Source organism: Aythya ferina (assembly GCF_964211825.1).
Source record: "Aythya ferina genome assembly, chromosome: 1".
NCBI lineage: Eukaryota > Metazoa > Chordata > Aves > Anseriformes > Anatidae > Aythya > Aythya ferina.
In genome coordinates this window covers 148,314,316-148,329,372 of record NC_140296.1, presented here as the reverse complement: position 1 = coordinate 148,329,372, position 15,057 = coordinate 148,314,316, and positions in this window count along the sequence as shown.

The window sequence follows — 15,057 nt, the reverse complement described above, 5'->3', positions numbered from 1 at the left end:
GAAAACTGGGTGAATAGATGGGCCCAGAAAGTGGTGAGCAATGGTACAAAGTCCAATTTGAGGCCAGTACATAGTCTTGTACCCCAGGGATCAATACTGGGTGCAGTTCTCTTCAACATCTTCATTAATGACCTGGATGATGGGGCAGAATGTACCCTCAGCAACTCTGCTCACAACACAAAACTGGAAGGAGCAGGTGATACACCAGAGGACTGCGTGGCCATTCTAAGGGAACTTGACAGGCTGGAGAAATGGGCTGACAGGAATCTCACAGAGTTCAACACAAGAGGAATGCAAAGCCCTGTACCTGGTGAGGAATGCACTCCATGCTGGGTGTTGACAGCCTGAAAACAGTTTTACAAATGAGGACCCGTGTCTCCTGGTGGCGAGCAAGTTGACCATGCACCAGCAATGTGGCCTTGCCACAAAGAAGGCTAATGGTCTCTGGAACAGCATTAGGAGGAGTGCTGCCAGCAGGCCAAAGTGATCTTTGCCTCTACTCAGTGCTGGTGAGGATGGATATGGAGTATTGTGTCCAGTTTTGAGCTCCCCAGTACAATGGAGACACAATGGCATACTGGAAAGAGTCCAACAAAGGGCTAATAAGATGATTAAGGAATGGGAATATATCTCTTATGTGGAAAAGCTGCAATAGCTGTGACTGTTTAGCCTAGAGGATGCAGAGAGGAGATTCAAGAAAGTCTACAGGAAAGAAAACATAGGTTTTCCTAGAGACAAACCCATAGGGCAGGGCAGCCCCAAACCTAGTATTCAGTTTCAACCCAAATAAATGGTTTTATGATTATTGGAACTAATGACACTTAGTTTGCTTCAAATTTATGTAATTATTACGAGCTTCAGTGGAAGCTTTTCCTGTAGGTGAAACTCTCATTCACATTCATTCCCTGCAGTCTAAAAAAGTATAAGCTCAGACATAAACTTGTCCTTCAGTTGGGAAACTTAATGGGTCTCTCTTCGTCCAGCTACTTACTTTAATGAAACGGATAGGAACATCCCTACCTCTCCTCTACTCCCTGAACAAATTTGGTTGAAAGTGTCAGAGAAGCAAAAGCTGACGATACAGTCCTACAAAATCTACACATCGTGTGGCTGCCTAAATCTTATTTCCATAAGAAGTCAGCTAAAAATACTCAGGTGAATGTCAGAAATTTTAACATTCCATTTTTGTGTGAGAACACTGTGAATTTCTTGTGGAATATCCTTCTTGTGCTCAGTTAACTCAAAGTTTGTTTCATCTCACTATATTATATACAATGATCTTAAGGGGACAATAGGAAAGGATGTTCACAAGAGCCATGATCAGCTGCATTATTTTCACTCAGTGAAAACTGAAAGATATAATGTCAACAAGAAATTGCATACAAATTATCAGACTATTGACCATGGGGTAGAAGAAGACTAGCATCATTATCAGTTCATGAATTTTCTCCCCCATATTTCTAGATCAGATAGGGTTAGGGTAATAAATGCAGCTTCTATTCAGATACAATGTTAGGCCACAAGTATATTTCTCAATTAATAATCTACAGGTAGAACAATTACCTAGGTCTAGTGAGGTACATGAAAGATTTCCTGTGCAAATGCTTACTTCCCATCAGTTTATTGAACTAGCCTGATATACAACTAAGAACTGAGTAGGATGATGTATATTAGATGTTCCCCAGAATGCTTCTAAAGAAACTTTTTGATTGTTTTTGTTTTTGTTTTTAATCAATGTAGGGTTATATTATAGTTGAATTACACTAACATAGTTTTCACAATTGGGGTTAAATTAAATGCCATCTAATACCATAATCTTAGCAAATTTCCCTGATTACACATGAAATCACCAAACTAGAATTGGGAAAGAGCTGTTGTAATGTTACTGGTCATCCTATTACAATGTACTACCTGTGCCCATTATGCAACAGCAGTTGATGAGCAGATATTTATTGGCATTAAAACATTGGAGGTGCATTGATGGCAATAGAACAGTGTAATCATAACACAGGGCAGTAACACAGGTCCAGTGCTGCAAAACACAAGTTGCCTGAGTTAATCATTTCCTATACTGTCAACACGTTTAAACTAGAAATGGGGCTAAGTACTTTGTTGATACCAATCCACTTTTCTTTTTATTCTACAAAAGAGGATGAAGAAAATGTGATTATTTACCAAGTCTCACTTGCAGCAGGGCTTTGTCACATCTTCCATGAATAGCATTCCTGCTACCAGCAGTCTCTCACATTCAGAAGCACTTAGCACAAACATATTTCCACAGAATAAATTCTTAACTAAAAAGTATTTTTATGGCTGTATATATATGTGTATTTTACATGACAGGTCACACTTTAACAGCTGCTCTAGTTAAAATGTGGTAATTGTATACCTGTGAAAGCTTCAGACAGGCTTTATTTGAACTCTCTTCTTACGTGCTTGACTAACACGTTTCTTTCTCAAAGTGACAAATGAAACCCATGAATAAATTACACTAATAATTATATAATAAAATAATATAAATAATAAAAATTATAATAATAACAATAAAGTTTATAATCATTATTTTAATTATAATTATATAATTAAATAGTTGTATAATTAAATAATTACACTAATGTTATTTACCTCACCCAGATCCCGAATCACCATTACACATCAGGCAAGCGATGCTTAAAAGGATGAGATTATAGGATATAGCTTTTTTGTCTTAGCTAACTGCAGCTCCAGCTCATCTTTCAAACTTTTCCATTTATAACTTAAACTGCCACAGTTGGATTACTACTCACTGCCTCATGATTTTAGAAGGCCAAATTCTCCACACTGTTGCAAACTCAGAATATTTTCAAGGACTGAAAATAAGTTGAAGGGCAAGAAAATGCATTAACAAAGAATAAAATATGTTCTATAATTTCCTAAAAAGAAATCTAAAATCTAAAAAGAATCTACAATACTTTTTATGATAAATGCAAGCATGTTGTATTGGTGAGAGAACCCTAATTCTGAATATAAAATATACAGAAATGGTAGAATATGTAATACTACTGGAGGAGTGATAATAGGTAGCAAAAAAAGATTAAGGTGCAGGACTATTCTGTCCATGCTGGACAAAGGACAGTTCTCTCTATTTATCAATAGTACCTCTTACCTGCATTTCCTAACATTATTCTTGCAGCTGAGAAGAAGACTGGCTCCTTTTTTCTTCATCTACACAAAACTTATTTATTTGTGACCTTTTCCTGTAAACATAACTTGTTTTTAAATTGTGTACCTTTCTTAAGGTGCATGGTCAGCCTGGAAATTATAAAACAATCATGTTTATTATCTCCAGTATCAGTGGATCTATATCTTGTTTAATCATATTTTGCTTACACAATGTATGAAAGGAATGCTAAGGAATCAACCTTGAGTTGAAGTTGGAAGACAACTCTGGAATTTCATGGAAAATGGCTTCACGCTTCAGGGAATAGGTGTGAAATCAGTTCTTTGTTTGGTAGGCAAGTCTCAGTTTAATCACAGGTTCATATAGGCACCATTAGTAAGTTATAAACGCATTCATGTAAGTGTTCGAATTAGGAACAAGATTCACTATGTAAATAATGAATCGGCCGCAATGCCTAAAATAAAATTTAAAGAAAATACATGCAGAAATATTTTTTTCCTCTGCTTTACTACCAAAGGCTTGGGTCAGCATGTTATATACATTTTATAATATGATGTTTTGACAGTTACAAAACTTTAATGAAAGATAATCTTTCAGGAGTCTTTTGTGAACTATATTAGGATCTATATCAAGAGCAAGAAACTGCAACTGTACAGTGGTTTCCTAACAATCAAATTTAAGCAAGACTGACAGTACATATTCAGCATTGAAAAATGTATCTACTAACAAAAGAAATAACTGCATAGGTGATTAAGATCATACTCATATATTTGAGGATGTGATTAGAGCCCAGTATTTGATCTTTGATAGCTATAAATCTCTGGAGGGGAAGAGGACAAAAGAACTTATATTTTTAAAACATAACAGAAACAGACAGACTTCTATTTTTAATGTTTTTCATCTGCCATACGTCAGTATGCAAGAGGTATTTATTATATTTGATTTTGCATATTTTTCAGGTATATACTTTCAAATGTTATGAACTATTCATTAAATAAGTTTTGTGAAGATGAAGAAAAAAGAAGAGTCTTCTTTTCAGCTGCAAGAATCATGTTAGGAAATGCAGCCAAGAGGTACTATTGATAAATAGAGAGAACTTTCCTTTGTCCAGCATGCAGGGGTCACATCAGGAAAGGACTATTAGCCACAAATTAACCTAAAAATTTAGCAGTAATGAAAGGAATCACTCTTACTCATACAAACAAAACATAGAAGCACTCTTTTCCAAATGGGATATATCATATGATCAGCTTGAAAGGGAAAAAGCTACATTTATTTCATAACATAACCTTTCCTCATCAGCAAGACCTACAAACATCTCTAAATTGCAAACCAATCTTACAGTCTATTGACTTGACACTTTCCATCTTTGCCAGCTGGCTGTAGTGATCCTCTAGGCTTTTCCCTTGGAAGCCTCCAAAGACATATGTTCTTCTGCGCAGGGTAGCACACATATCCCTTTGCTCTTTTGCATACCAGAGTGCTCACAGTTAGGATTAATATTTACATACATACCTGGCTGTCTTCCTCATTTTTTATAAAAGTAGGCAGTTTTTTCCAAGATCCAATATTACCAGACACTTAAAGGTGATCTCATATAGCAAAATTTATCACTGACCTTTGACTGTATTATCTGCTTTTTGTCACCCTCTTGCCAAGACTAACATGGCTAGGATTTGTGGATTTCAACAAGCTGCCTTTCATTTTTATTGTTATTAGTATTATAAATAACTTGACAAAGAAACATTTACATTTCTCCATGTGAATCCCCACCCCCCCCAAAAAAAAAAAAAAAAAAAAAAAAAAAAAAATACTCAGACACTGGTCTGAGTTCTATTCAGTCTAATGCCAACAACATCATTTTATTATTTTCAAGCTTGTGACATTTTAACATGTAAGATCAGATATTCCATTGTCTGGCCAAGCTGGAAATAACAAGCCAATACAAAGATCTCTATGAGACCTATTTCCAAGTCACAGAACACTCCAAGATAGCACACTTTAGAAGAAAACTATGCTTTCATTTAAGTGTACATTTACACACATAGCTTTAATGAAAAGCTTTTTCTGATCAGTACCTGAAGTGTTCTGCATTTATATTCACTCTGCTCTACCTATGAGCAATTTTGGAAAAAGAATATCTAAATAGTCTGTTTTTCTGACCAAGGAATGTAGAAAGTTGCATTCAGACTTTTTAATTCTTAAAACACTTGTACTGTAGCGCATGGTATATGCAGAATATATTTATCAACACCACTTACAAATGTGATTGATTTGGCTCCCACACATGAAACTTCTGTGCAACAGAGACCCATTATGTTTTCAATTTATTGTATATCCAGGCACATACACAGACGTAACAAAACATGTCATTTTCATTTGCAAGCTGAGTTCAACATATATCATTCTTTCCAAAATAAATGATGGAATGCATCATCAATATAAATGGCTTATTTCTATTTCTATATTTAAAACTATAATTAACAATTACTTCAGACATAAAAACTGCCCGCTGTCAATTTTACTACACTTTCACAATTCTTGTTCATTATCTGATGACCAAATTCTATTGTTTCCTAAAATGAGTATAAATCTAAGACTAATTATAAGTTTTAGTTCAGAGATCTCTTTTGGTTGATAAAATGTTTATGATTTAGCAAGCCCCATCTCTAAATGATTAAAAGAAGTAGCCAGCCAGTGTTAAAAATGATAGGAAATGTTATGTAAGTTTCTCTTGATAATTAAAACCAATTTTTCATTAAGCATAACAGCTCTCACAGAAATATGTAAAGCTAATGACAATACCTAGCAAAATGCAGAGCTTGCCTATTTCTAATTAAAAAATACTTAAAGGAATGCAATCAAGTACGTCATCGGAAGCACGATTTTGCACAATCATCATGTGGCAAATACTGCAGGGACAATCTTGTTCAATATAATCAATGTCATATGTAACTATCTAGCTTTTGCACCCATTTTAGTATGCTGATGATAAACAATTTCCTTACCATTCTAGAAATGTTTGCCTGTTTATGAAAGAAAACTCAACAACAGGAAAAAATCCAGATGATTGCAATTGATACATTTTTCTAACACCAAAACACTGTTGGGTTTTAAGATTACCTATGACTTCATCTACAAAAATATTCAAGAGATTATGTAATCAGAAATGATGCTGCAATGAGAGTGACAAATAGGGGCCAGTATGCTAGTGCTCTTAAGCACCTAGACTATAGAAAGACTATTAAAATATTGTAATTGTATGAAATATTTTTTCTTTAAACTTATATATTTGAGGAAGCAAACGGACAGCTTGGCATCTACCCCAGACATCTTTGTATCTTACCATATAGTTCTTCACATATTAATCCATGATTTCTCTAACATATATATTCCATTTTCAGCCAATGTTACATATTATGCATAAATCAGAAATTAGATCAGATTCAGAAGTCAAGTAGGTCCCATTCTTTGTACCAAATTGTCAAGAACTGTGGACCTATTCCACATAGGTTGACTTTTCTGTATTTTCTCTGACTTCTGTTTCTCTTACTGCTTAATGACCCTATGGAATGCACTAAATATGCACTTGCTGCACATTCATTAAATATGAACAAAAAAATGGCTCTTCACCATTTCTGGCCAATGAATATTTTGACTCACTATTACATATTTGTAGCTGTGTATGTGGCTCTCCATTACTTGCCACCAATGAACATAAAGTTTCCACATTTGAAAGTCCAGTAACATATTTTGTGAAATGGTCTATGACTTTATTAAGTATATTAATGTAAAATACATTAATTATATTTTAGAATTAAAAGTCATAAGAACTGTGTATGAAACAGGCATCACAAATGCCAATGTTTAGAAAAGTTGTTAATGATTAAAAGTTTTTTGTGCAATAAACAGTGATATTGCATGGCAGATATTTTTGACTTGCAAGACAGAAAGAACAAGTTCATCACTTCAGGTTAAAAATACTTATGCTAAGTGTTAAATTCAGAGATTTCTTCATTACGGAAATTAACAAGAAAAAAATTCATTAGAAAAGATCAGAAAGAAAACCATCTCTCCTTGCTCACTTACAGGTTGTTATTAAACTCATTTCCACTCATTTTTACATCCTGGAGAAAGCATTTGTATTGATTATTCCAGATTCTTTGGTAGATGAACTAATAAATCAGAGACAATTCAAGTTAAATATACATCTGCTGGAGTAGGATCTATGAATTAAAAGAAAGTTAAGATAATTTTATACTTAATTTAGGAACCATAAGATTCCACTGAGATGTAAAAATTAATTCAGAATTATAAATCACAGAATAGATTAGGTTGGATGGGACCTCAACTGATATTTTAGTCTAGCCCCTGCTCTAAGCAGGGTCAACTACAAAATGTTGTTCAAGGTCTTGTACTGGAGAGTCTGGAACTTCATACTCTACTCACTACTCTAGATGTAGCCTCATAATGGCTGAGAAGGGAAGAATCGCTTCCTTGACCTGCGGACAATGCTCTACCTAATGTAGCCTGGCATGTTGTTGTTTTTTCTTACAAGGGCATATTCCTGCTTATAGTCATTATTATAGTCAACCCACCAGGGTTGCAGAGGCTTTTCTGCAAAGCTGCTAAATAAAAAAATGCTTTTGCTAATGGTCAAGAAGTGAGCCATTTTCTTCTTCTTGGTATGTTTGGAAACGGTTTGGAGAATGAGCTGCCCCATCACCTTACAATTTAGAAAACAAATCTTCTTTTCACACTAAAGATACTTTGTTACATAAAAGATCAAATATGGAGCTCCAGTCACACTCTCATATCTAGGTTCATAGACCTACTCATGTACATAGGCAGTTGTTAACAGGACAAGTTTTTAATGAGTGATTATGTATAACACACTATAGTATAGTGTACTATAATACTTATGGTACCCAAGGTCTTTTTCCTTCTTCCAAAGTCTTCCTTTTGCTGCTAATAAATTTATAAAACACATCTTTGCCCTTCAGACCCCTCACCAGATTCAGCTCCAACTGGACTTTGCCTTTTCTAACCCAGCTGTATATGCTCAGACAGTATCTCTATAGTGCTCCCAGATCACCCAGGTCTTCCATTCCACTCATGAGTATGTTCGAGTTATATCAGGAATTCCTTGTTGATCAATGCAGATCTCCTGCCATATTCTGTTGACTTTTTCTGCACGTTCTGATGAACTGCTCTTGAGCTTAGAGGTGGTAGCCCAGCTCTCCTAGACCCCGCTTCTCTCCAGGACCTCATTCCATGGGTTTATTCCAAGCAGAACCTTAAATAAGCCAGTCTGCTGTTCTGAAATTAAAAGTTGTGATCCTCTTTGCCCTGCTGTCTTCTCTCAGGATCTTGTACTCTACCATTTCATGGTCACTACAGTCAAGGCCACCTAAACCTTCAAATTGAGTTCCACAATATTGGTGTTATGTCCACCACAGTGTTACCTTTCATCATTTCTCATTCACCTATATCAAGAAATCATCTTAAATGCACTCCAAATGTCTTCTGGACTGCTTCTGCACTGCTGTATTGCCCTTCCAGTTGGCAGAAGTGTACAGAATTGACAGTAGAATCCTATCTTAAAACCTGACTTCTTTGCCAGGAATTGCCTATCATGTTTATTTAAAATTAAGATTTGCAATTACAGATGGCTTCTTTGAATCAACAGGTAGTGGTAACCAATTCTTGCTCATGACTGTATGCTAGTCATATCTTAGAAACTGCAAATCAGCTTCCAGTTGAACTGAATCCAATCTTAGCAGTTCAGAAAAATATCCAATGGTTAAAATTTCATTAAACAGTAAATTCTAAGCATGAACTCTGTTAAATTATTAAAAGTTCAAGATTGTAACACTTTCTACCAGCACTATTATGTGTATGTAGTATTTCAGAAGCAAAAATAATTTCCAGTTTATCTACTTTATTATCAAATATATATTGCAGCTTGTTCAAAATGGTAAGTGTTCTGTGTCAAATGACATTACTATACTATCTTAAAAAATAATTGAGAAGACTGTCTCCAAATTTATGTCTGGCTCTGTCATATGTACGTGAACAGAAAAAATTCAAGAAAAATTATTGACGTATGAAAAACTATGTAATAGAATATTACATGTCAAAGAACATGTTCAAGAAAAGAAACAAATTCATTTAAAATCTGCATTTACATGTAAATTTTCAAATGTAATGGATTTCCCTTCTCTTGTAACATTATTAATGGAACAACAGAACTTCTGGTCTAATCCTGCTTGTTTATCAGGCTGCTGCTGAACTTATTAATGCCATCACTGTTAGCATTCATAGTAATTCTGATAAGGCTAGAGGAATGAGTCTTCCTTTATGCATAAAAGGCAGGATGTGGAGAAAACTTTCAATCTCATTCTTTGAAAAGGTCAGAGAAATGTAGACTGAAGAGTTAGTTTCCTGAAGCCTTTCTCACCAGGTCTTGTTCTACTTTGTCTTGCTTTACTTTACACATTTGTGAGACACTGAAGAAGAAACAATCATTTGTTCTAAACTGACTGTCAAAGGTATTTCCTGTAGCTATATTCCATTCTTATGTTCAAATTCTCAATAGAAAGTACAGACAGGGAGTAGGATAAGAGAAACTACTGAAGAACAACAGATTCCATGTAAAATTTTAAATGAGAGTAAGCCCCATTTATTAAAATGTACTTCCAACTCTTCTACATAGTTCTGCCATGTGTTCACTTCTCTAAGTCAACTAAGCTCTGCTGGAGTCTGATCTGCATAAAAATAAATAACATAGCTAACAGAGAGCTATCTTAGAAGTGGTTGAAATGATGGTAGCACTTCTAATATTCAAATGCTAGTTTCCAAAAATTTGGAATTAGGTTTTTGAGTAAGCAATGGATAAAAGTAATCTCCACCTCACATTTTGGTCAAGAAAAACATTTCTCAAAAATCTAGAGGTAAGAAAATGGTAAAATTAATCTCTGTCTTTCATTTTAATCAAGAAAAAAAAAAAACAACAACACAAACATCCAGATGAGATTATAAGCTTGTATTATTTCTATTTAATATTAAGGCAGTGCTGAATTTTTAATGTATAATTTTTATATATGTACATATATATATTATTTTTTGCAATAGGCAAGTTATTTTGAATGACAAGCTGGCTTAAAGTGCAATACAGTAAACAAAGATTCAACAGACTGTGGAACAAAATCTACCATTGAGTTCAGATCTCAAATAGAACAACACTGGCAAATTGCTATACATCCAATGAGAATGTACATTCTGTAGAAAGCATCACTGAGTCACCCAGCTAAAGCTGTAACCTACATTGGTTCTACTCTTTGTGTATATGTACCACTTCCACTTAAAAATAAATAAATAATAAAAAAAGAAAAAGAAAAAAGTACACGCTTATCCTGTGTACTCATCTGCCTCATGTACACATGTATAGCAAAAAGGGCAGTGAACTCTTGCTCCTTTCAATGTCACTTACAATTCAATGTCTACATCAGGCAGTGACAGCAAAAACAAACAAACAAACAAACAAACAAACAAACAAAAAAAGAGTATGTTATAGGATGTGCGCCGATAACATCTCAGAGAATCGGATGTACTGTCGGCAGTTAATTATTCTTTGAATATGAATCAGTGAGGATTCAACTGTGAATGGCAGACTGCATCTCCCAAAATGGTGAGACAGAGTAATATGAGCTGCAAACAGTACTTTTATTCAAAATTTGACATGTAAATAAATGACCAAATTGAAACAGTAATGTTTCGCAAAGGTAACTGCAGCAGTACATTTCCCAAAGAAGACAACTGATGTTGCTTCCCTTTGGGCAAAATGACCCTTGGTGTTCAAACAAATGCTAAACACAGGGATATACTAGGCTAACCATTTTTATTTCTTGCCAAGAAATGAACCAGACTTTACAAAATGTAACTCTTGCTAAGGCAAATCTTTCACAATTCTTTATTATTGCAAATAATTTTCTGATATTTTTGAGTTCAGAACAAGAATTCTAAATTCCATAAAAACATCCCTGATTAAAGCAACACTAGTTCAAAACTAGAACAAGACAATTTAAAAGTAGATTGGTTTTGCTTCTATTTAACTAAAGTTTTGTGTATTTTTTTTTAGTCTTGTGGTATTGATCTTTGTAGACCACATTGCTCACCTGTCCAGTGGACTGCTCCTGCACATAACAATTCCAGCACCAGTATTTACAAACTTGTTCAAAGCTTGCTAAAAACACAGGATAACAATAATCCACTCATCTGGATTGTCAATATTAAGGGTGCAGACATCTGCCAGAGTAATTTGGCTGACTCCACGAGGCCCTCATTTATGGGAATTACAAGGCATGCTGGCATAGAGGTGCATACTATGTCCAGAAACTTATGTGATTTCTCCTGGACAGCTTCCATTGGAATCTCCAGTGCGACTGCCATTCTGTGCAGCAACTCTTGAAAACTTTTTAAGTATCTGGCTGTACTTTTGAATATCAGTGGTAGCACAGTCTCATCTGAAGACAAAGGTAATGCAGTGTAGAAACTCTATGATTAACAGCCTGCAACTCCTCTTCCTCAGAGCCTGTGAGCCATGATTCATCATATACAAAGTTCATATGTTTGGGATGAAAAAGACCCGACTGTAATTGAGATAACAGAAACAGGTACAATTTGGCTAGATTGCTGACATAGATAATATTCAAGAGAAAGTTTTGCAAGGATTCAGTGATTACTAAAACATAATGCCAATCCTAGATCTTGGATAACAATCATAAGCACTGAAATAATAATCTACAGCTGTAATGAAGATATCACAAATATTGTAAGGTTCTGGACACCATGTGCACATGAATGGCAGGAATAAACAGCAGAATAGTTAGTATGAACAACTGGAATGGGAAACAGCAGAAAAAATACCAGGTAGATTCTGTGTGGGTATTGAATTTCAATTCACAACAACAAAACCAAAAGACCCAGCAGGAGAAATCCAGAACCATGCCTTAAGTATGTGACTCAGCCTAACATATGAAGTTTATAGGAACATTTCTGTGCTCTCTTTAGGCATCACAGCTTCTTGTAAACACCTCTGACTTTTGTGTTCATTTCAGGAATTACTTACAAAATAGCATATCTCAAGAATGTACGTCGCGTCCAAAGCACTATAAAAATACTTTGTGGACACATAATGCAATGTTATTGCTTCACAAGAACCAAGATTCTTAAAACCTGAGGCTTATGCTCTGCCATAATAACAAAATATCAGTAGAAGAAAAAAAAAAAAAAAAAAGGAAAAAAAAAAAATCAGGAAAATGAAATTATTTTTAAATGGGAATGAAATATAAAAGAGAACACAAAAGTCAATATTGATAAAAATTTCAGATAAAGAAGATCCAAGTGTTTTGATTATTTTTTTTAACAAAGTGCTGATTTACTATACACCTGGTCTGTGGAAAGCAATTGTGTCAGAGTTGGGTTCATTCATCTTACAGTCCCACATGAGCAGTATATCATCTCTCTTAATGCAAACAGACTCAGAGGATTCAGCTCACTAAAAGAATTTGTAGTTACGCGCATGGAACATAAATACACCTTCAGTAGAATTTATGGACAAGTAAAAGACCTGTGACAATATTGGTAATAAAGTCCTTTTACCTCAACTAAATCTCTTTCATATGAATTTGGAAGTAGAGGAAGTGTTCCTGCTCTCAAATCCAAGCCATGGTCAGTCGTAGGATCATTGTATATCAGCAACAGTACTCACTGCCCTTTACAGGGCTTGATCCAGTAATGGTTCCAGGAGCGCTGGTTCAACACTTTCAAAAGGCAAATCTTCTAAAGAAATTCTCCTGTCTCAGTGCTAGTTAACTAAAACAATTGACTCATTTCAGCATTGTCAAAACTGTATGAATGTTAATGGTAAAGCGTAGAAATTTCACAAATTCTAGCAGACTTGCACAGGATAGCCAGGCTCATGGCTTCCCCAAGACATCATGAAGTCAAAGGCAGTTCAGAATTTCAGTTGCATCTCCTGTTTTTTTTGTTTGTTTGTTTGTTTGTTTTCTGTTTTTATTTACCTGAAATTTACTCATCACCCTGCAAAGAAAAGGGACTGCAGTCTTCCTCAGCCTCTTTTATTATGCTTACAAGGGAGCTCCTTCTGTTAGACAAATTAACTGTCTCATCCACAGTAATTTTGTGCTGTATCACAGAACCATAGAATTGTAGGGGTTGGAAGGGACCTCAAGAGATCATTGGGTCCAACCCCCCTGCCAAAGCAGGTTCCCCAGACCAGGTTGCCAAGGTTGGCATCCAGACAGGCCTATCCAGAAGGATATTGAACAGGTGTGAACAGGTCTGGGTCAGGAAACATGAATGCACAACTGCTTCTTCTTGTTTTGAGAATCTTAAGCACTATACTTCTGAGTACGATTACCATGCTCAGACATTTCCACCTCTGCTTCTCAGTTATCATGATCACCATATTAAGTACATCATTCTTTCTGTCACATGTATACAGGGTGACCCGTACACACCTGAAGGGCTCTTCAGATCAGAGGAGACTTAAAATATTCCTATCTATGATGACCTCTCATCTAAGATTGCTAGCACTGCTAGGAGTGCACACAAGCAAACTTTCATGCACTAAAGGACTTTAACTGGAGGTAAATTAGCTAAAAGTGCTGTATGGACTTGGGGGGTGATGGAAATTTGGCAAAGGTTGGGACAACACAATTAGGGACCACCCAGGTCCTACTCCAAATCTATCTGCCTTGCTTGGATTGAGCTATTAGCTCTTTCAAAAGGAGAATAAAATCAGCTTAAAATTAGGTGATTATTAAAAGCCAATGCCTGTATGGAAGAAGGGAGAGATCTTATTGCAAGCTTGGCAGGATACCTCGGAATGAAAGAGAAACCCTTTACTCAATATAAAAAGATGCTACTGAACCCCATGGTGGAGAGTCCATGAACTGCTTGCATTCAAGAAAGGGAATATTTTTAGAGTACCCAGCAGACCTGAATGTCACAGAGAAATTGATAAAGGTAGCAAAGAACAAATTAGGGGCTTTTCTCAAAAATACAGGTTTGTATATCAAAACAGACTAATTCAAACTCTTATTACAGAATAAAAACGTAAGTGCAAAAGTGGCTATATAAACTACAGTTTGCTTGATGAGGTACAGTTGACTGAAGAGAACCAAATAGTCTAAAAAGACTTGCAAAACACCAGGCATCCTGGCAGACATAGCAAAGCAATCTCAAGGCAGACTGAGGTTAATAAAACTAAGAAAAGGATGTAAGTATTTCCTTTATACTCTGAAGTCCAAAGTTGCTCCTTGGGTTATGAGACCAAAAAGCTTCTCTGCTTACAGATTTATGTTGAATCTAGTAGCAGGAGGAAAAAAAGAAAAAATATTAAAAAAAAAAACCTACCTTATTCGAATTTGCTGTAATCAAAAAGCCAATATTTATAATTTTGCCATTCAACATTTGACTAGTGCTGTAGCTTTTAAGCAGCATGCTCAGAGTCATGACTCTTTTTTTTTTTTTTTTTTTTCCTGCAGTAAGAAGCCAATAACCAATACTCGTTGAGGAATATCTTTTCCTTCCACTTTTCTGATTGATTGAAAGTCCCTTAACTGTTACACATATCGCCATATCATCAATGGACAGTTTTGCAGAAGGTCTTTCAGAACAAGAAACTTAGCTGGGGGAAGATAAGGAATAGTTTTTGGTTGTCTCTTTGTTTTTAAACAGAGAAAAGAACAGTTCAATTAATGTTAAGCAGCATATGGGCAAATTTTTCCCAACAGACTACTTTGTCAGCCCACCTGTCCAGCCATCCAAAATCCCTCTGGTTGGCTGAACAACCCCTCTGGTGAGTCAGC